The sequence below is a fragment of the Camelus bactrianus genome, chromosome 6 (assembly GCF_048773025.1).
Source record: "Camelus bactrianus isolate YW-2024 breed Bactrian camel chromosome 6, ASM4877302v1, whole genome shotgun sequence".
Lineage (NCBI taxonomy): Eukaryota > Metazoa > Chordata > Mammalia > Artiodactyla > Camelidae > Camelus > Camelus bactrianus.
In genome coordinates this window covers 91,231,348-91,251,393 of record NC_133544.1, presented here as the reverse complement: position 1 = coordinate 91,251,393, position 20,046 = coordinate 91,231,348, and the positions used below count along the sequence as shown (strand labels likewise).

General features: G+C 50.0%; 1 non-coding gene across 1 annotated transcript; it reads left to right on the top strand.

Moving 5' to 3' along the window:
• The first annotated feature begins 16,265 nt into the window (after nucleotides 1-16,265).
• On the top strand, nucleotides 16,266-16,338 carry TRNAA-AGC (transfer RNA alanine (anticodon AGC)). The gene has a single exon. It is a non-coding gene; the product is annotated as a tRNA-Ala (tRNA).
• Nucleotides 16,339-20,046: the final 3,708 nt, after the last annotated feature.

Genomic DNA, 20,046 nt, shown 5'->3' with positions numbered 1-20,046 from the left:
TATAAATTATAATTATAAAAATGACTCTCTACAATAAACATTGAACCAGAAGGGATTTGGTGTTCAGTCTTAGTTAAATATTTGTATCTGCCAGTGTTCTGCTTAATTGGAGTTTGACCGTATTAAATGATAATAAATGAACCTCACATTTGTGGAGAGCATGTCCAGGCTTAACTGCCCATCTTGACCCCAGCAGCACCCCTGCAAGGGAACTCAACAAGACATAATGGGGAATGTGTGTACACACACACACACACACAGACACACACATGGTGGGACCTTGGGTGAGTCACAGTGTCCAGGGCTCCGATCTCATTTAAGCCCCACGTTGTGGCTTTAGATGACCAGGCCATAGCGTGGCTTTCTAATGGGGCTTCCTGGCCCCTCAGGGGTCTGGCAGGCACAGGGGGGAGTTGCAGGGCAGGAGAGGAGGAGAGGAGGATGCCCACAGTCCCCGAGAAGTGACGGGGTGCATCTCCCCTCTCTTTTTGCTTTCAAGAAGACCCCCCAGATGCTGTCCCTGGAAGACCCCACCCTGACAAAGGAGGTTCCATCCCCCCCACCCTTCTCTGCCCAACAGTGAGTTTGGCAAAGAGGGGATGTTTCCTTGGAAGAGCGGAAGACCATGTCCTGCAGATGCTTCCCGGGTAACTGCTTCCAATTCTTTCAGTCACTGGGTTCCTATATGATGTGTTTCTGGGGTGCTCGGAGCCTCCGTGCAGAAATCCCATGTCATAAATACACTAAGAAATCTTCGGGGGAGAGGGGACACAGCACAAGCACGATTACGGGGCTTTACCACACTAAACATGTGGGTCCACATGCTGGAGGCCACGCCACAAAAGAGAGTTTAGAAAGAGAATAATGATGACGGTGATGATGATAATGATGATGGAATAACAACTATCATTTACTGAGCACCTATTATGTGCTGTCATCTCGTTTAATTATCCCATCATCCCTCTGAAATAATCAATGTTATGTCCAATGGATGTTGAAACTGAGACTCAGGGAGGTGGAATAATCTGCCCAGATACTCAGTAAGCAAATGCCAGAGTTGGAATTCAAATCTAGGTAGTTGTCCTCCTAAACTAATGTCCAGCACTTACCTGGCTCATGGTATTCTCAGTGGGAGTTGTTTGAAACAGACGAATTTAAGGCATGCCTCCTGAATGCCAAGCACTGGCTGAGGTGGTTTTTATATGGTATCTCATTGAATCTCCAGAACAGCCTTTGTGGGGCATGTGTTATTATTCTCAGCTTACAAATGAGAAAACTGAGGCTCAGAGGTTCGTCCGAGGTCACAAGTAAAGGCCTTTTTAGGGAAGCACCCCTAGGGAGAAGGAATCAGGAGCAAGTTGGACCAAGGGTCAGAGCCCAGGAGCCAGAAAGCACTAGGGAAGGGGTAGGGCTCCTCGTTGGATACTGTCTCCACCCACAGGAGGCACCAGAGGGTCCAGGGGTAACTATGATTTTGGACAAGCCACCCCAGCCTCAATTTCCTCATCTGAAAAATGGGCCACCAATACCTACTGTACAGGGTTGTCGAGAGGATTAAATGAGATAAAGCCCATGACATGCCTGGAGCAATACAAGCTCACAGGGAATGCCTGACAAATGTGACACCCTCTACTCCTCCCCACTTTCCCTTCTCTACCCTTCTCTGTCAGCTGGTCAGCATTCCTGGCATCTGTAAGACCAGCCCGACAACCCACCCGACCTGTCCCTGGCACTGGCCCAGCTCCAGTGTGTCATGAGGGTTTATGGGACAAGAGCCATCTGAGCTGCTCTCTGGCTGTTTGACCTTATATAGCTCAATTACCCTCTCTGGGTCTCAGTCTGGGCTGCCTGGGGAGGTTGGGGGCAGGGGGTGCTGAGTGGACCATCTCTGGGACTCATGACCTCACCATCCCTGAGTGAGCCCCTCACCCCCGGCTCTGTCCCCCCGAGCCTGCACTGCCTTCATGTTGAGCCTGCACGTGAAGGCTCTGAGGCCCGAGGACCGTCCCCAAAGGCATTTCCAGAGGTTCCTTCCTTACACATTCCAGGTGACAGACCCATCCATCTTTCTCCCACAGTCCCTAGTGGGGGCCCTCCCACTTCAGCAGGGGACAGGAAAATGACTCAGCCCCCACAACCCCCTCCTCAGACTCATACACTCACAGCAGCCTTGCTTTGGAAAAAGGGTGGTTTTCATTTCTTTCCTTTTTTTTTTTTTCCTTCAAGCACTCTTACTCATCTGCCCCTGGGCTGTCTCTCCCATGGGCCTCCGTGGTCTGGGCCAGGAGTCTGTGGCCAGCCCTTCTCCATCCTCTCCTGGTGGAGGGTCCCGCCATCCGGGCGGGCTGTGTGGCCCTACTGTGCGTGGTGGGAAAGAGGCTGGCCTCTGGAGGCCCCAGCTGGCCCCCTATTATATTGGCTTCTATTAAATCGAAACACATAGCACATCTATTACACAATAAACCACAGCTATTTCATGGATCAAATTAAGTTTTATTTGGGCAAATTACAACCTTTCCTACAGTCGTGCCTTTGTGAGGCCATTCCTTTTTAATAAAAGCAAGCATTTCTGGGACTGGCCCTCCTGGACCAAAGCTCCATGGTGGGTTGGGGGCTCAGGCCGGGGCTGGCAAGAGTATGAGTGTGTGTGTGAGAGCGAGATGGGGATCCTTGAGACCCCACTTGGGAATGGATTTGTCCACCTTCTTCCCCTGCCTCCCCATCCTGAGGTTGCCATGGAAGTCTGCAGAGAACTTCTCATTAAGAGGAGAAAAAAGCAGCGGCAGCAGCAACAGGAGGAAAGCATTTCCCGGAATCCGGGAGGAAGTGTGAGTCACCGGGCCTGCTCAGTGGGCCCTGCGTGGCCACTGCAGCTCCTGCCCAGGAGGCCAGGATCGCGCCAGGCCTGCCCGCATAGACATGCCCGCTGCCCAGGCTGACGCAATCTCCAGGAATGCAAACAAAAGCTGGGTGGAGGGGCCTTCCGAGGGCCGGGGCGCCGGGCCAGGCAGGAGGGACTGAGCCTGGAGGGGAGAGGCCTGCGGAGGGGCCTCGAGCCTCAGACGAGCCCCTCTCTGATGTCTTTGGAGCCCAGGCTGCTGGGAAGTCTCCTAACTCCTGGTGTCACCTGCCTTGGCGCTGCCACCTCTAGCCTGGCCTCTAGATTCCTCCTCGTGGGGCGGGGCAGGAGATCCCCCGGATCAGAGGTTCTAGAACTGGTCTCTGGATCAGTAGTATCAGCATTACCTGGGATTGGTCAGAAATGCCCAGCCCCTGCCCCAGCCCTAGCAAATCAGAAACGTGGAGGGGGCCCTGGTGGGCGGAGTCCCGAGATCTGCCCCAGCCCTAGCAAATCAGAAACGTGGAGGGGGCCGTGGTGGGCGGAGTCCAAAGATCTGTGTTTTAACAAGCCTGCCAGGTGATTCTGATGCACGCTCAAGTTTGATGACCACTGCGCTTCTCTTTAGCCATTAAGCCGACTTCAAACCCACACTTGCGGGTTATTTATTTAGAAAATTAAGAGGTGGTGCGTAAGTCGTACTTACCGTGTGCCAGCTACCAGGCTAACCGCTTTCCGCGTGCTAACTCCTTTAATCCCCACATCCACCCTGTGAGGTCAGGTTCTGTGATCATTTTGCCATTTTACAGGTGACATAAGTGCGGCTTTTCAGCCAGAAGCCAGCGTTCTGGGACCTTGGAGGTGACGGGAGATGCTGGGCCCAATTCAGATGTGGCCCGTGCTGGTTAATTGGTTTTGGGGGCTGACCTTTGCCTGGGTAGCTTTTCTTAAATGCCCTTCAGAAGCTGCGCTGCCTCCTAAGAGGTGGCAGTGGGGAGAACCTCCCTCCAGAACAGGGGAAGACGGGAAATCAGGCAGGCAGACGGAGAGAAACGAGTGAGGAAAGAAGCCGGGCCTGAGATGTAGGGTCCTATAGAATCTGGTTTCTCCAAGTGTGGTCCCTGGACTAGCAGCATCAACATTACCCAGGAGACTGTTAGAAATTCAGAATCTAGGGCCCTGCCCCAGACCTGCTGAATCCAAATCTACATTTTAATACAATCCCTCAGGGTTCGTGTACACATTCAGGTTGGAGAAGCATGAGGTGGTGCACTCAGGTACATCCCCCGGCCTCTTCCTACCGCAGAGGGGGACCGGATAACAGGATCTAGGATCTGCATCAGCCTCAGCCCAGCTCCACTGGGGCTCCGGCTCTCAGGTTAGCACAAGCACCCCCTCAGGGCCCTGGAGGGAGCCTCCAGCCCTTAAAACCCACAGCCAAACGAATCCTAGACTCCCCTTCTGCCGAGTCCTCTCTTCCCAAGGTCAAGGATCTTCACTCCTTTACCCTCTCTTCCTAGAATGTGCGCTCTGGGTTAAAACCCAGGCTGTGCCACTTACTGTGAGTACTGTAAACTTCTCTGTGCCTTGATTTTCCTTTTCTGTAAAATAGGGTAACAATAGTTCCTAGATCATACTTTTTTTGTGTGCAGATTAAATCTGTGAATACACATAAAGTACTAGAACGGTGCCTGGCATGTAACTCCCCCCATTAACATTAGCTACTTGCTTTCAGCCCACGTTCTTTACCTCCTCTGGCTGGCCCTTGGGCTGGGGTGGGATGGAGGAAAGGCGGTGCTGACCTGTGAGGCATCAGTGCCAAGGCTGGACTACTGGATTGGATTCCGGAGGTGACAGGGGCTCCTGTTGTGGGGAGAAGGAAATAGATTTGCATGATGCCTGTGATATGCCAGGCTCAGTGTCAGGCATTTCCTTCCTCGCCACAATTGTACTAGGAAAGTACTGTCATGCTCTGAGCTTATAGAAAGGACTGAGGCCCCAGAAGTGCAGTGACCAACCCAAGGTCACAGTTAGTGAAGGACAGAGGAAGTACTTGGTGGGTCTGCGTGGCCAGCCTGACCTCAGTCCCACGCTCACTTCACATGACCCCATTCTTCTGCCTCCACTACAGCTCAGTGTGGTCCCTCGGGGAGACAGAGGAATCCAGCAGGTCAGAGCTGGCCAAGGAATGGGGAGGCTGATGGGTCCCGGGGATGAGGTTCATGGCTGTTTCCCTGGAACTTCAGTTTCCTTTGGTGATGCCTCACTCTTGCAAGGAGCAGGGAAGGTCTTCCAAGTGGACCTATCGTGAGGTTAGCTGCTCCTGGCGTTGCTTCCCCAGCACAGTTTGCCCATCCCTCTGTCCCATGACTGGAAGGCAGGACTTTGGCAGATGTGTTAAAACCCCAGAAGGGGGAACTTCTGGTTTCAGCACTGTTGCATAAAAAGCTTGGAAGTTGTCTCTCCATCCTCACAAAAAGGAAAGCTGACCAAACGGAAAGCCAACAACTTTTAGATCCATCAGAGAATTAAGGTCACAGGGCAAACTGCCACTCTGAAATCTGGAGAGATGGGTGAATACAGAGAATCACAGCCAAGATCAGCTTACCTACAGCAGAAGCCACCAAAGCCACTGACTGTGAGGGACACTTAAACCGTCAGGTAAAAACTGCTGTCTTGAGGTAGGATTGACATACAAAAAGTTGTGTATATTTAATGTTTACAACTTGATGAGTCTGCACATATGTATACATCCATGAAACAGCACCACAGTCTATAAATATATCCACCCCTCCAAATCTTTCCTCCCTCCCTCTTTTATTATTATTATTATTGTTGTTGTTGTTGTTATTAAATGGTAATTTTTATGAACTGCTGGAAGCTGAGCGTGAACTGATTTGAAAGTTAAAAACTAATGGGAAAAAAAAAGAATATTAAAAAAAAAAAAAAAGGCAAAGAACCTAATGGGGGCCCAATCTTAGGCTTAGCATTCATTCATGGGTTTCACCCCCAGGACCCCTACCAGGTTCACATGGTAAAGATCAGAGAATAACCCTCTCTGTTTGCGGCAGAAGAAATAAGCACTTTGAAATACACCCAGAGTCTTTTCCGTAACAAAGGCTACTCCTCAGGAGAAACTACCAGAGCCTTGCCTGACTTAGGGGCAGGGCAATCAAACAACGCCAGCCCCCTGGAGCCTTACTGTCTCATTTAAGGGGAGAAAAAAAATTAGGGCTAAGCTATGCTTCTAAAGGTCACAGCCCAGGGACTCAGGCCACCTACAAATCTGAGATTGAACGATAAGAACATAGAATTCTTCCCCTCCCCAGCATTGAATCACTATTACAGCAGGTCTGATGGGGGGTTACAACAGAAAAAACTGCAAGACACAGGCTCTTTTTAGAAAGGAAAACCTGAAGTTAACAAGGGAAGAAACAAACAAGGAAATTCTAGAAAACTGAAGCCTACAGCTACGGCAAACCTTAAACACAGACCAGTTCCTAGCCAAATTAACATAAAGTTTCACACTAAAAGCCTAATCACTTCTGTTCCTAAAACCTGACATATGTCTCCCTTTCAACAAAAAATTAAATGGCATGCTAAAAGACAAGAAAAGGTGTGAGAAGCCAAAGTAAGTGTTAGAACCAGGCTCAGCTATCACAGAGATGTATGGAATTAAACATATAGAAGATGCAAAATAACTATGGTAAATATTCCAATGGAAAAAGTAAATAACATGCAAGAACACATGAGTAATGTAAACAGAGAGATAGAAACTGTAAGGAAAAAAATCAAAAGGAAATGCGAGAAATCAAAAACATTCTATCAAATGAAGAATGTCTTTAATGGGCTTATCCGTAAACTAGACTTGACCAAGGCAAGAATCACTGAGCATGGAGATATGCCATTAAAAACTTCCCGAACTGAAATGCAAAGAGAAAAAAGTGGAAAAAAAAAAAAAAAAAAAAAAAAAAGAACTGTGAGACAATTACAAAAGGTGTAACATATGTGTAATGAGAATACCAGAAGAAGAAAGAGAAGAAAAAGCAGAAGAAATATTTGAAGTAATAATGGTGGGAAATTTTCCAAAATTAATGACAGACACTAAACCGCAGATCTAAGGAGCTAAGGGAATACCGAGTAGGCAAAATACAAAAGTATCTATACCAAAGCATTGCAGAAAACCAAAGATAAAGATAAAATCCCAAAAGAAGCCAGAGGAAAAATACGCTTTGCCCGCAGAAGAATAAGGATAAGAATTCCACCAGGCTTCTCATCAGAAACCATGTAAAGAAGAAGAGAGTGGAGTGAAAATTTTAAAGTATTGAAGGAAAAAATAAAAACCTCATAAACCTGAATTCTGTATACAGCAAAATTATACTTCAGGAGTGAAAGAGAAATAATGACTTTCTCAGACAAACAAAAGCTGAGGGAGTTTGTCACCAGAGGTCCTGCTTTCCAAGGGATGTGAAAAGAAGTTCTTCAAGAGAGGAAAATTATGCAGGTCAGAACTCGGATCTACACAAGGAAAGGCAGAATTTCAGAGACGGAGTATGAAAAGAACATAAAATCTTTTCTGTTTCTTATTCTTGACTGATCTAGTAGATAACTATTCAAAGTAAAAATAGTAAAATTGATAGCAAAAAAAAAAAAAAACAAAAAAAAACCGGAAGTCTCTATGGTGATTATAGCATGTGGATAAGTGAAGCAAATACCAACAATGTTGTAAGGGATGGGAAGGAAAATTGGGAATACTTTGCTATAAGATACCATGAATGAATATAGAGTTATTGAAAGTGGACTTAGATTAGTTGTAAATGTGTATTATAAAACTCTAGGGCAAAAACTAAAAAAGGGGGAAGGGTATAGCTCAGTGGTAGAGCACATACTTAGCATGTACAGGGTCCTGGGTTCAATCCCCAGTACCTCCTCTAAAATAAATAAAGAAAGAAAGAAACCTAATTAACCCCCCTGCCCCCCAAAAAACACTTAAAATTTTTTAAAAGAAATTTAACTGATGTTGGAGGGGGAGGTATAGCTCAAGTGGTAGAGTGCATGCTTAGCATGCACGAGGTCCTGGGTTCAATTCCTGGTACCGCCTCTAAAAATAAATAAATCTAATTACCTCCTGCCTACCACCAAAAAAGAAAAAAATTTATATTAAAAAAAAGGAAATTTAACTGATGTACTAAGAGAAGGGATAAAACAGAATCATGTAAAACCAGATTAAGGCAGGAGAAAGAAAACTTAAAAAAAGAAAAAAGTGCAACAAATAGAAAACAATTATAAACATGGTAAATATTAATCCAGCTATATTTGTAATTACCTTCAATGTGAATACACCAATTAAAAGGCGGAGACAAGCAGAGGCATAACAAAACAGGACTCAACTGTCTGTTGTCTACAAGGAGCCCACTTTAAAAATAAAGACACAGAGAGATTAGAAGTAAAGGGCTAGAGAAAGATCTACCACGCTAACTCTAATCAGAGAAAGGTGGAGTGCCGACATTAAGGTCAGATGCAGCGGACTTCAAAACAAGAAAAGTGATTGTGGATAAAGTGGGGCATTACCTGATAATAAAGGGATGGGTTCTCCACGAAGTGTAACAATCCTTCATGTCTATACATCTAACAAAAGAACATCAAAGTATGTGAGCCTAAATACTGATAGAGCTGCCAGGAGAAAGAGACAAACCCATGATCGTATTTGGAGACTTCGACACCCCTCTTTCAGGAATGGACAGATCCAGTAGGCAGAAAATCAGGAAGGATGTAGTTGATCAACCAACTTGATCTAATTTATAGGCACATCATCCAACAACAGCAGAGTACATGGTCAGCTCAAGTTCACTTGGAGCATTCATCAAGACAGACCACCCACCGGGACATACAACCCACCTGAACGAATCAAAAAGAACAGCATCTGGATGGGCCTTTGGTTGTTTCCCAAGAGACCAAGATGTTGTTTAGGGAACTGGGCCCCTGCAGCCTGGCAGACCTGGGGTACAGTGCGAGGCCCACCGCTCACCTGCTGTGTGACCTTGGACCAGTCATTTCATCTCTTCGTCTGCAGAGTGAGGGCAGTAACAGGAACTACTTCATGGGTAGATGCTCTGAGGATGAAATAAAACATCTCATGGAAAGTGATTTAAACCCTCCCTGGCTCCAGGCTAAGACCTCAGTAAACATGCCTGCTCGCTCATGGAGCTAGTAAGAGAGAAGGAACAGTCTGTGTCCCTGCTGGTCATAGCAGACTCAAACTCGGGTTCCCTTTTAGTCCTGGAGATGTGTCACACCCTCGGGGAGCAGGTGCCACTGGCTCCTGGCAGGTGGGATTATAATGTATGGCCAGTCTCCTCGTTTTGTCAAGGAGGAAACCAAGGCTCAGAGGGCTAAAGCCACGTGCCCAGAGCTGGGGTTTTAATTCAAGTCTGTTGGTCTGTTTCCCTTTAGCAAAGGGAAAAAAAGATATAGACTGAATTGTATATATATGATTGTGTGTGGGAGCGTGTGCGTGTGTTTCATTGCCCTATGACGGTAGGAATATTGGCAATTGATTTTTCCAGTTTTCTCAATATTTCTAATTTTGTTTCAGAAGCATAATGGGGAAACATTCAAAATATAGAGCCAAAGGTTTAGGGAATTAATGTTGGGCTGGACTAGGTGCCCTGAGGACTTCACTTTCTTAAAGATTCTGTGGAGGAACAGGGAACCCCATCGCTCTGCACTCCCGAGATGCGATCTGAACCGTGCGGATCAAGATTTTCTGAGCCCCTATTCACTGACCTGCGCTCTCATGAGTTTGGAAAAGTTTTCATTTGTTTTTTTTCCTTCCCTCTCTTCCTTTCTCTTCTTTCCTTGCTTTCATTCTCTCTCTCTCTCTCTTTTTTTTTTTTTTTGGCCAGAAAGCGAAGATAAAGCATAAGCATCGTTGATATTTTTCTAGCACGCCTTAAATGTTTGGTACTTAGAAAAGATGAGATCATTAGGTTGTTGGGATGTGGAGGGGGAGGTAAGAGAAAACTCAGCTCTAAAAATACACCTCCTTTCTTTCTTATTTGTATGAAACTTTGTTTTGAAGGCTTCTCAGGGGCCAAAGAACAAGCACACAAACAAAATCAGGTCACGACCGCTCTGCTCTCTGCCCCTTGCCCAGCTGGACCCTGGGTGGAGCTGCAGGATAAAGGTCTGGGGAACTCCAGGGAGCAGAGCCAGCACGCCCTGAAGTTGGGAGAGCCCCTCATGCCCTGGCTGGGGCTCAGGAGTAGAGAGAAGAAATTGGAGCCGGTAGCCAGGCTCCCCTCAACCCAGCAGAGGGTCGGTGCTCAGGGGGCGGGGGCGGGGCCCCGCACCCTCCTCTCTGAAGTGGCGCTGTTGCGAGAGCCCAGTGGGATGACACATGGGCCCGCAGAAGAGAGGACCAGGCTGGGCCAGGAGCTCAGGCAGCATGGGCTGGACCCGATCTGCGCAGATGGCCTGGGGCAGGAAAGGGGCTTCTGCAGGTCAGAAAGCATGTGTTTTGAGAACCCCTCATTCTGCACCAGGCTTGGGACTCTCATGCCTCTGTGAATCACCCCGTCTTGCAGCTCTGGTGCTTTCCTCACCTCGTGTCCAAGTCATGTGAATCCTTAACGCCATGTCCTGCTCCTCCCCTCCCCAGGGCTCCAGCAGCCACCTGCCTGTGCCATCTTGAGGCAGCGTGAGGGAGAGACCAGGAGGCTGGGGGCTGGTCTCCCTCTCCTGGGAGAAGGCCTTGTCCTGGACTTGCCAGGTTTTAAGCATCTGGCGTAGGGCAGTGGAAAGGACTCTTGATTCATCTCAGATGCCCCAAATGCCTCATGGTCCTGCCCCCAAACTGCCTCGGCCACCTCAGACCTCAGGTTCCGCCCCAGGAAATGGGCCATCTGGGCTACACATTGGGAAGGGGCTTCTCAGCACTGTGGTCTGAAGGGAAGGGAAAGGATGGCTGGAGGGAAGCTGGCAGGGAGCTAAGCCCTCTCCCAAGGGTCCCCACCCGCTCCGGTCCGGTTCCCCAGCAGGGTTTGAGGCAGTGGCAGCTACTGGGTAACGCAGGCCAGATGCAGCCCTCTCCCCGGCCACGCTCGGCGGCCTTCCTCCTCCGAGGCCTTGGGGATATTTGAAACTCCACGGAGTTTGGCTTCAGAGCCCGGAGTGGAAACCACAGCTCCATGACGCGAGCGCATATGATCTCCCTGGGAGAAGGGAGACGACTGGCCTCGGAAAGCGAGAGACAAGCTGGAGGTCGCTGGCTCCGGGGATCACTTAGGATGGTGTCTGGGAGCTGCAGGGAGGGCAAGCCCCGCGCGCTGGGCTGGGATGGAGGCAGGACCCCGGAGGCGGCGGGCTCTCTGATACCAGAAGATGGAGCAAAGGCCGGGGCCCCTTAGAGGGGACACTTGCACCCAGAATGGGAGCTGGACATCCACCAAGGAACCATCCTATATCTCCCACCCACCCCAATGTGAGCACATGTTTTGAAAGCTTTGTTTGCCAGACAAATCATTGAAGAAGAAAAATTCCATTGAGAAAGAATGAACTCCCCCCCCCAACTTCCTCGGGGATGGACCGAGCAACTGAGTTTGCAGAAATGAGTGGGAAATGGTTCCAAAGTCACTGCCAGCTAAGATACCCCAGCTTCTACCACTGCCTAGTAGGGTAACTTTGGGCCAATAATTTAATATTTCCAGACTCAGATTCCCATTTGGCCAGTGGACACACTAAGCCTCATCTTTGGGTGGGGGGTGGGGGGGGCTGTAAGATGTGCATGAAAGGGACCAGCAGAGGTCCACAGAGGCGGGGCGCCGTTACTTCTAAATGACATGAATTAAATCCTCATTTTCCAATTCTAAGTTATTGGGACCATCATAACTGCCCATCAGCACTGTGATGGGCAAAAATATCTGAGACGCCTGCCCCCGCGGGGTTGGGGTGGTCCAGGCTGTGAGCGTAGCACCTCCTGGCCAAAGTGATGGTCGGGGGCGGGCTCTTTGAATGCTGCTGGTGCTCAGCCATCAGGCCTCCCAAGGGCAGGACCCAGGGCTGAGACCATCTCTGCCCGTCCTTCCGGCCTGAGGGTCTTTCCCTCCAGGGGTGAGGGCTCAGGCAGGGCACTGGGTCCCCAGGCTTTGCTTCTGCTCACCCTACTCACCTGGGGTGCTCTGGGCTGGCTACTTGGCCCTTTCTGTGCAGTGGAGATGACTTGCTTGGTCACTTAGCAACCTCAGCTTCCTCCTCTATGAAATGGGACCAGCAGGCACGTTGGGGTGCCGTGGAGGGGTGCTGTGAGGGGTGGGGAGAGTGGTCAGTGCGTCTGGTTATGTGATCCTCCCAGCATTCAGGGGAGAGGCCTTGGGCTTCAGGGCATCAAGGAATGGAATGCAGAGCAGGCTGCTGCCCTTGGGGATCAAGTCCCAGGAGAAGGGGATACCCACTGGCATGGGCTGTGGGTGTGGGTGGGGCAGGTTCTCCTTAAGCCTAAGATTTGTAGAAGGAAAGAGATTGGACTTGGTAACGGAATAGGCCCCCCCGGGCCCGATAGTGAAGGTTTTCCAGCCCTGCCAAATCCTGCCCTCCCTTATATCCATCGCTTCATTCCCTGCGGCTACTCATTCCACAGGCACCCCTCAAGCAGGGTCTCTGCCTCCTGCGCTGGGGTACAGTGCTGAGCGTGGTGCCTGCCCTCGTGGAGTCCCCACTCCACATGGGGGAGGAAGACCTGAAACAAACAGCCAAATACATCAGGACCAAGTTACAACACTTAACAGGAGCCAGGAAGGAAGAGACAGGATATTACAAGTGCGTAACAAGGCCAACTCGTCCTGAAGGCCAGTACGTGCTCCATACCTGGCAGGGCCCTACGCCTTGGACTCGCTGGCTCCCCCGGACAGTCCTGTGGGGTGGGAGCCATCATTACCTCCATCTGACAGATGAGGAAACTGGGCAGAGCCCAGACTTCAACTGTTCCCCTAACTCTGTGCCCAAGGAGGGCAGGCTTCCTTCTTCCTTTCCCCACAAATGAGGAAACTGAGACTTTGAGAGGAGATCAAATGTTTTTCTCATGGTCACAGATAGGAATGGCTGAGTTCCCTGACCCTTCTCCTCCGACCAAACTCCAACCAACCCAGGACAGAATTTTTAGCCTCGTGAAGAGAAATCAGCAAGCTAGGGGAGACGGTGGACATTGTGGAAGATCAGTTGTATATTCATGACCCAGGGCGATCCTGTCTGTCCTGCGCCAGTCTGTCCAGGTGCCACGTCCTCCTGGGACTCCTGAGACTGAAATCCGGTGAGGTAGGATGGTGCACCTTCTTCAAAGGTGGTTGCCAAGAATTTCTCCCACCTGAACACATAGGATGCTCCTTCCAGAAAGAGCACCCGTCCTTCCCCCGCCCCCTTGAGTCCTGACTGGCCCTGTGACTTTCTTGGACAAAGAGAATATGGCTGAAATGACTCTGCCAGTTCCAGACCTCGCCTTAAACGGCCTCGGGGCTCCTGCTTTCTCTCTCTCGGAGGCCAGCTGCCATGCACAGCAGCTTGGGCAGACACGAGCGGGATGGAAACCGTGTGGGAAGAAAGGCCACGTGGCGGGGAGCTAAGGCGCCCCACCGGCACAGGATGGGAGGGAGACCTTGTGGGCATTTCAGCGCAGCTGAGATGGACACCGCCGTGCTGACCCACGTGGAGCAGGGGATCCACCCGGCTGACCCACAGAACTGTGAGAAGTAGTAAATCACTGTTATTTCAAGCCACTAAATCACGGGGTGGTTTGTTACACAGCACAGGTAACTGAAATGGGTGGCCTGGTGGATGTCTGAGTTCTGTGAGACCCTGAGACCTCTCACCCCCTCCAGAGCCCTGAGCCCTGGTTGCCAGTGTTCCCAGGCCGATGGCAGCAGCCTTCCTCTTGTTTCACTCATTCTGAGGAAAGTGAGGGCAGTTGTGCGGTTCCCCTACATCGCATTTGAAGGCGTTCCTATGACAAGCTACCGGAGCTCCTATGACGAGAATGACAAGCTAAGAACTTGGACTTTGTGCTCAAATTCCTGGGATTCAAGTCCCAGCCCTGCCAATTTCTGGCTGTGTGACCTTGGACAATTTACTTAACCTTTCTGTGCCTTGGTTTTCTCATCTGTAAAATGAAGTTAATGCTGGTGCCTATCTCATAGAACTCCCATGAGGATTAAATGAGGTAATATGTACAAACTCCTAAAATAGTGCCTGTTCATTGTAAGCACTCAATAAATATTATCTGTTGTTTTACACTAGTATTACTGGTGCCAGGGATTCCGAGTTGATATTTCAGGGTTCTTGAGAAGTACAGCTGACGCCTGAACACGTAAATTGCAATACAGAGAGAGAAAAATAAAAATAGGAGCATGGTCGAGTCTGGGAGTGGTTTATTCCATCTGAGAATTAGGAAGTCTTCCTGAGCGAAGTGACAATTGAGCTGGGTTTGAAAGACTGATAAGGAGTTTACTGGCTTTATCAGTTAGGTTTACACTTGGCTCTGAGTAAAAGCAGCAATCATTGCCGCCACAAAACAACAACAACAAAATAAACATAAATACAAAAATAATAGTGGCTTAAACAGGGTAGTAGCTTCTTTCTGACTCAAGTAGAAATCTGGTGGTGGAGGCCCAGGGTTCAGAGGATGCTCCACAGTGCTAGGCACCCGGATTCCTCCTGTTTTCCCATTCTACCTGCTTGGCCCCTAGCCCACACTCTCGTCCCAGTGCAAGGTGGCTGCGAGAGCTCCAGCAATCATGTCTCTTTAAGGACACTCTTAGGAGTTTTACACTGCACTTAGAAGCCATTGTCCAGGCTCCATCCCATGGCCAATGTAACTACAAGGGAGACTGAGAAACATATTCTTTATTCTGGGTGGTCGTGTGTCCAGCTTGCTAAGACTTGGGGGTCCCATTACCCAGGAGGATTTGGGGAACAGATAATAGAGGTCATAACTGGCCAAGTTGGCCACATAGAGGACATGATAGGAAAGCTGTTCCCGAAAGAAGGAACAGCATGTGCAAAGGCCTGTGTACGTGAAGCACACGGCTGGTTGTCTCTACGAGGTCTTCAAGGCTCTTCCCCTTTCTCTCCTGAGGCATTCACCACTTCCACGTGGCTACCTCCACGGACTTGCCTTTAGACCAGCTTTCTTGCCAGGCAGACACATCCTATTCCCCGCTCTCCTGTTGCTCTGGAGGCTCCCTCCTACCCAGCGCATCCATGTGGGAAACCAAGATGCGAGATGCACTGATGAGCTTGCGGTCACTGAGGAGGTGGAGGTGCTGAGTGGAGGGGCCCCAGGGAGCAGGGCCGGGGCTCTCCTTGTGCTTCTGACCTAGGCCTGGACAGCTGGAGGGGGCAGCTGAGAGGGCCCCCAGGCCACGGAATGTTATAAACCAAGGCCAGGAGGTGGCTCTTAAGCCACTTAGGGAGCCCTGGGGGAGCGCTGCCCTGCTAGTCATGGGGCCTGAGGCCAGATGCTTGAGGGATGAGAGCCTGAGTACCTGCAGATCACATCACATGGATGTGCCGGCAGTGGAGGTCTGGGGCAGAGGAGTCAGTGCTGTTGGAGGAGAATGGGGACCGGGATCTGGGAACCGACAGTGGGAAGCACAGGCCCCGCCCTGAGCCCCCTCTGGGCTTGGAGGCAAAGAGTGAGAGATCCACCCGGCACGGGGTCTTGGCGTGGGACCCCAGTCCTGCCTTGGACATGCTGGGCATCTTGAAGCCTCAGTTTTCCCATCTGCAAGAGTTCTGGGGCTGTGAGCTCATGGCCGGTACTCTGGACACTTCTGAAAGAAGGGCCCCCCACGGGCCTGGGCTTTCAACGAGGTGGGACTGCCTGGCCTGCAGGGCCCAGCTGGGGCCTTAGCTTCTCGGGGAGCCGCCCTTGACCACCTGCGCACCCCACCCTCCCTCCCCTCCCAGCCCCTCATAGCCTCTGGTTCCAGGAGGCCCAGGTCTTGGGTCAGAACTCCGAATGCAGACTCCGGCTGGCAGCCCAGCCCCTATTCCCAAGCCATATTCCCTGAGCCTGGAGACTCAGGCAGAGGTGGCTGGGTGGCCAAAAAGCCAAATGCTAGAGTGAATGCTCACCCAGCCAGGCCTCACTGCTCACAGGTCCACAGGGACGAGGCAGGCGGCCCATGTGGAAGTGGCTCAGGGGCTGGCCTGCAGCCTGTTTCAAACTGAAGAGTGTGTGCCCACCCGGTTCAAACAAAGTGTTTTTATACACTAGACTCTAAGCACCCACACCTAAAGGCAGGGCTGCTGATGGCAGGCCTTGTGATCTGCATTCCCAGTCACAGATGTTTGCTGTGTATATATTAAGGGGCAGGGAGGGCAATTTTTTTCTTTTTTCTTTTTTTTGCAAACCAATAATATCAGCCAGCTTTGGGGAGGGTATAGCTCAGTGGTAGAGCGTGTGCTTAGCATGCACGAGGTCCTGGGTTCAATCCCCAGTACCTCCATTATAAACAAACAAACAAACAAACAAACCTAATCCCCCCACCCTAAAATAAATAAATAAAATAAAAATTAAAAAAAAAAATTTAAATCAGCCAGCCTAGAAGAAAGCAGTGCCCATCTGCTTTGCTTCTGCGATGGAGGTGGGATGGGGGTCGTGGGTCTGAGTTGGAGGGGCTGGACCCAGCGCATGCAAGAGATACCTATTGTTTTCTTTGCCTAGTGTTGTTCCTTTAAAAAAAGCTGCTCCCCGTTATCACTGGCTGCAGGTTTCCAGTGGGATTTGCCTTACAGATTCTCCCCAGGTGGTGAGCACCTGACCTGCACTGAATCTATGTCTTCTGCGGAGAATTTGGAATCAGAACCAAAAGACTTCAGCTAATACTGGCTTGTCTTCACATCTAGAAGCCAGGGAGCTGTTGACAGCCCTGCTTTCTACTGTTAACTGGAGGTGGGGATGGAGGATGTGAGAGCAGGATGAAGGGTCGGCAGGGAACGGCACGAGAAAAGGAGGGGAGCCCTGCTGGGCACCCACAGGGCCCTCAGCCCTGAGTGCACCCTGTCCTGAGGCCAACTGGGTCCCAGCCTGGGATTCCAGGAGGTACCCTGGGCTCCTTTCAATAACTTCCATGCCCCTCCCAGACATATATTCTTTTTCTTGCTGAAGCTAATTTAGGTGAGTTTGTGCTGCCACTAAGATAATCCCACCTGATGAAAAGAAAAGCACAGTGAGCTCTCTTTTTCTATGACCGCCACTCACTGGGCCAGCTGCTTCACTTGCGTCATTTCATTAAACCCTTATGATGACTCTGCGAAGTACGTATTGTCATTATTTCCACTTGATAGATGAGAACACTGAGACCCAGAGAGGCTAAGCAGCATGCCCAGAGTCACACAGCTGCCAGGAAGGAGTGGAGGCTAGTTGATTCTAGAAGCCAAATAGGAGTCTTTGTTCCCTCCCGGAGGGGGTTGCATTTGAAAGGCACTGGCCTGGGGGTGCTGCGGTGCCCCGTGCAGAGTGCATTCTCTGCGCTTATCTGACTATGTTTTATTAAATGGGTTTGCACATCTTGAGAAAGAGCCAAGCTGGTTGGGCTTGAAGTTTTCAGCACTGGGCTGGAGGTAGCCTCCTTGGGGAGCCCAGCCAGGGCCTGGCCAAGCCCCCGGAACAGGCTGGCCGAGGATGCTGACATGAAGTCCTGCCACAGCTCTGAGTCCTGCCTGTGATTCGCGGGCCCAGCCAGCCTGGGGAAGAAAAACGGTGCTCCCCTAGACCCCAAACCTAAGCCACCCACTCGGAGGACTTTCAGGGTCCAGGTGGCTGTGACCTTCTTTCCTCTGTTCTCCCTGACACTCATGTTGTCCTGGTCCCATCTCAGGACTCTGGAGCCCTTGGCTGGGTTCTCCTGCTGAAGAGTCATGCAGGACAAAGCTGACACCTGGGATAAGCTTGGCCCCTGTCCCTCCACCCCAGGGCTGCGTGGGTGGTTGTCCTTAGAGACAGAGAGAGAAGACCCAGCACTGGCTGGGCTGTGGGAAGCCACAGCATCCTGGAGGAAATAGCTGGGGACCTGGCAGCTCCTGGAGGCTCAGGGAAGGCTCTCAGGGATGGGCACGGCTGTGTGCAGACAGGTGGACTCTCCACGGCTGGAGACCAGCTGGCCCCACTCTTTAAAAACCTTTAAAATTTGCTCATTTGAATTCTATGAATGTATAGTTTTCAAAATAAATGGGATCACGTTATCTGTTTTATATCTATGTCTGTCTATAGATAATGGACATTCTTCCAAATGAACAGAGATCAATGTCATTCTTGTTAATAGATGCCTAATAGTTTATGGAATGGATACCTCAAAGGAAACTTGGGACTGGTTTCACTGTGAATGTAAAGAGAAGAATTCTAACTAAAATGTTAGCGCTACAGTAAATCAAAGAGTAAGACTTCACGGCCCCTTAGGAGTTTATCTGGGGGATACCATGATGGTCGCTATTGGGACTCCACCAGCAGTGCTCACTGCACTGATGGATAGTGGAGGGAAACCGTGTAATCCTCTCAGTGGACAGTCTGCATGCTGATTGGCAGCCCTTCCTAATAAAGCAGTAAGAAAGAATTCTAAACATGGCCAGAAGTATTTCCCAAACCCCAGCAGCAAACAGAGGAGTGGATGTCTTAAAGGCATCCTTGTTTAGGTGCAGAGCAGGCAAGGATCCAGGGTCCAGTGCCACGATTTTTGTGAATGAAGGAAGAAAACAGAGGAATGTGGCTTGTCCAAGGTCACTCTGTGGTCAGTGGCAGAGCTGAGACCAGGGCCCGGGTCTCTACCCACCCTGTGTGGGGCCCTGCTCACCTCACCCAGTGACAGCTTGGCCTGGGTTTTGCTCTCATGACATCTAGGAGGTGCTGGAAGCATAGAGAGGGTTGAGTTGTGACCTTGGGTCAATGGAGAGAGACCCAGCTAAGGAGGGGTACTCCAGGGCTGGCACCTGTGCTCCTGACCATCCACCTGCTGTCCTCTTAGGGTCCCTGTAGCCACGTGGCCTGGGAGCCACCCTCAGTCCTTCAGGCCACTTCTGACACTTCTGGGTCAGCCTTGAAGGAGTGACAGGGAGAACAGATGCTAAATGTGGCCCTGTGCCTTCCCCACTCAGGCTGTATCATCTTAAATGAAAAGAACAGCTTTTCATTTATAAGACAACAAAACGATCCTAGTTTTGTGAAGATAAATATGTATTTAGATGTGTGTCTTCACATGGGGAGAAATTTAGAAAGATATACAACAAAAAAGTTAACAGAAGTGATATTCAGGCAATGGAATCCCAGAGGATTTCTTCTTTTTTCTTTCAGCTTTTCTGTGTTTTCTAATTTGTCTATCATCATTGTGTGTTACTTGTGGAGAGGCAGCATAGTGAAGTGTTTAAGAGTAAGAATGGAGTTCACATCCTAGCCTTCCCTCATCCTAGCTGTGTGTGTGTGTGTGTGTGTGTGTGTGTGTGTGTGTGTGTGTGTGAGACAGGACACTTGACCCCTCTGAGATTCAAAATGAAAAGGAGGTGAACATTACGAGCCTAACTTACTACAATGGAAAACCCTGGTGGGTCCCACGCGGGGATCAAATGGAATCCCACTAGTCCCGGGGCAGACCCACCCGGGAAAGCACACAGCACCAAGCAGCCTGCTGGAAACCCTGACGGTAGATCTGGTCTTGAGGAAACATCAGATAAATCAAATAGCGTGAGGAGGCGGGTACAGCTCAGTGGTGGAGAGCCTGCCTAGAGGTCCTGGGTTCAACCCCCAGTGCCTCCATCAAAACTAAATAAATAAAAACCTAATTACCTCCCACTTAAAAAAAAAATCAAATAGCGTGATGTGCTCCAAGTACACCTGGCTTGGACTTTTCAAAAGACGCCAATGGCATAGAAGGAATAAAAAAAGAAAAAGTCTGGAGAACTATTGCAGATTAAGGGAGATGCAAAAGATGATCCTTGTTGGATCCTGAGAAGGATAGGGGAGCCACAAAGGGCACCACTGAGGCAACCGGGCAGATCTGCATACAGAGGGTGCATTAGAAACCAGTATGACAACATCAGATTTCCTGAGTGTCATCGCTGTTTAGGGACGGTGTAGAGAAATGTCCTCATTCTGTAGAGATAGTTGCTGAAATACTTAGGGGAGAATGCCATGATGTCGGCAGCTGACTCTCGGATGGTTCAGA